Here is a 3,169-nt window from a genome sequence, read left to right as displayed (position 1 = left end):
CCTGGCAGAGTGGTTCCTTCAGGCAAAAAAAAATTATCCTGTCTGGAATAAATTTCGAAAAACTACCAACAACTTCTGGCAAAGGGTACCGAGCTAAATGCAAAGACTGCAGCCAGGAACTACAGGGCATTGTGTCAAGATTAAAATCTCACAGAGATAAATGCCAAGGTCAACCACAGCATACAGAAGAAGAAATTGATGACCCAGGTAAATAATTTTACTTATATTGTGTGCATTTCTCCCTTTTCATACGCAATTATATGAATTTGGTGAACAATGGAAAGCATGTGTAATAAAAATGTGAAGGCCTAAAGAGATAATACTTCAACTTCATTACTTCTAAATTTGAGTAATGACTATATCACTATAATATACTGTATCCACTCAACTTTGGGGCCAAGATGATTGTTATTCATTTCATTCAACATTATGTAACATATTTCATAGGTTCCATTGGAATTCAGCCCAAAGGGAGCCTTACCTAACCCAACTAACCCATTATTTTTAGTGAATCTAAAAGTGGAATGAATCCTGTGTGGGCTGAATTCCAAGCCCACCTATTTCATATCCTGTTAATTATTTCCAAATGATTTAGTGGTTTGTGTGAATATGATCATTATCTAAAAAAATAACTACTGTACTCAAAAGTAGCCTAAATCACACTGTATTCATTCATTTATTTATTCATTTATAAATTATGTGATATGCTAAAATTTTCTGTTTCCATTTCAGCATCTGTGTCAACAGCTTCAATCCCTTCATCATCGGCTCTACTTGAATTATCTGCAAACCTGACTCCACCATTAAAAAGGTCACTATCAGACTCCTCCACAGGCGCCACTTCTGCTAAATCATTTTCATCTAAAAGAAAGTCATCAACATTTCTGGACAGATTTATCATACAAACTTCAGCCTCTCAAAAGAAAAATCTCGACAAAGAAGTTGCAAGAATTATATTTGCTACAAATTCACCATTTCGTCTTGTTCAGCATCCTCAGTTTCTCAAGGTGGTTCAGAACCTGAGGCCAGCTTATATTCCTCCATCCAGAAAAGATATTGCTGATAAGTACGTGAATCTTGTGTATGAAAAGGAATATAAAATGTGTGTAGATGACCTGAATAATGAAACTGTATGTCTTTCAATTGATGGGTGGTCTAACATCCATAACAAGCCCATAATATGTGTCACTCTAACAACATCCATTGGTCAGATTTATTCAGTTGACACAATAGGCACATCAAGGAAACCTCACACTGCTGAATATCTTCTACAACTTGTACAAAATTCGATCAAGAAGGCTTAACAAGATTTTGGTTGTCACATTGGAAGTGTTGTGACAGACAATGCAGCAAATGTCACCAAGATGAGAAAACTCTTGGAGGAATCGAGTGAACCTGAGCATACCGTCCTCACATACGGCTTATACCGTTCCTTGTATACTTGTGGCAAGTCTATATAACACTGCTCCTTATATTGATATACTAAAAATGTCCTTTAGCAATCAGATCGCATATCAGATAGCAATCCCACAATATTTATAATCTATAAAATAAAAACTATTTAAATCAAATAAATCTGATTTTAAAAAAATCTATTTTTTATATTTTCCAAAAAAAAAAAAAAAAAAGATAAAAAAACGCCAACCCTGGTGTCCACCAACCTCACACAATAATACCTGTTAAGTCCGGCTAAAATTGGCATTTTAAAGCATAACGGTGCCTTAAGAATAGTTTCTTATTTCACTATAAAAGTTTATATTAACTTAAACTGCATTGAATAAGTCAATAGTTGATATATTTGTCCTATATACAATGTTAGGTTTCTAGTTTTGATATATTTGTCCAATATAAAATGTTAGGTTACAAAGAAAGCAATGGCCTCCGCTAGCGGACCCAGGGATCTGGGTGCGCACGTCCTGTGCAATAGTAGTCCTTGGTTTAAATATAAAAATGTATATGTGGGGCTGTCATGTCAAACTAGAAACTTTTGTGTGTATTTAAAAAAAATCCTTGGTTACCACAACAGCTAGTTTAAAGAAAATCAAAAAGAAAGAACAAGGAATAATCGCTAAAATCATAATTCTTAAGAATGTTGAATATTGAAAGTAAAATGATCTACACTAAAATGTCCTTCGTGCACAAGAGGGCCACTGTGATTGTCAATTACTGAAATATTGAAGAGAAATATTCACTGATTAATCTAATTAACGAATTTCACTTGTTTGGGTTGGTGAACGATTCCCCGCCGACGTTTCGCTATTTGGGTCGTTTGTAAATGAAAATCTGTACAGCTACCAAAAACTACAAGGAGATAACTTTTTGAAAAAGGAAAATATCGTGGCACTCATACTTACTGTGAGATCGCTGGTCAGGCCTCCTTTACAGCCTTCACTCCTCTGTTTAACACATTGCCATCTTACATAATCTTTTCCTTTATTTTTAGCATACATGTAACAATTGTAATACCATTTGACTCCACCCCTATTTGTCTTTATGCCCTCCATGGTAACATGAACATGTAGGCCTATACTTCTCAGAGTCTTGGAATAAACAGAAATGGTAGCTACAGACCTTTCTTTTATTTGATACTGGATGAAGAAGTGTGAATAATATGCAGGTAAAAACGTATACAAAAGGTTAGTTACATCTAAAATGTGTATGTTTGCTAATTGCTATAAATCATAGAATATATCTCACCCACAATGTTCAAATAAATATGTAATGCTTTCCAACTCTCTAAAATGTAAACTGTAATACTTAAGAAGTTTTTAAACAAACTGCTATGAAAACCTAAAATTTGAATATATAAATGATTCTAAAATTATTCAAACATTTATCCACTTATAATAATCTCACCTTAAAGTTTGAATAATAATAAAACATTTGTTTGAACAAACTTTATAAATACCACCAAAACTCAATCAGGGGTCCCTCAAACTTGAAACAAATTAAGAAAAAAATTCTTTAATAAAATTAAATCAATTAGGAATCCTTCAAAGGAAATAATATTACCCCCAAAATAAACTGTTATCATTATCTTTAATCAAAAGTTTTCTGTTACCAATGCCAATTAATGCACAATATCTCACATAAGACCCTCAAAGAATTGTAATATTTTTCAACACTACTGAGTCAAAACTACTCGTATTCTATTCTGTCTTACCTTGAA

This window comes from Oratosquilla oratoria, chromosome 11 (assembly GCF_046742065.1).
Source record: "Oratosquilla oratoria isolate Oo_2021 chromosome 11, ASM4674206v1, whole genome shotgun sequence".
Taxonomy (NCBI): domain Eukaryota; kingdom Metazoa; phylum Arthropoda; class Malacostraca; order Stomatopoda; family Squillidae; genus Oratosquilla; species Oratosquilla oratoria.
This window is presented reverse-complemented; position numbering follows the sequence as displayed.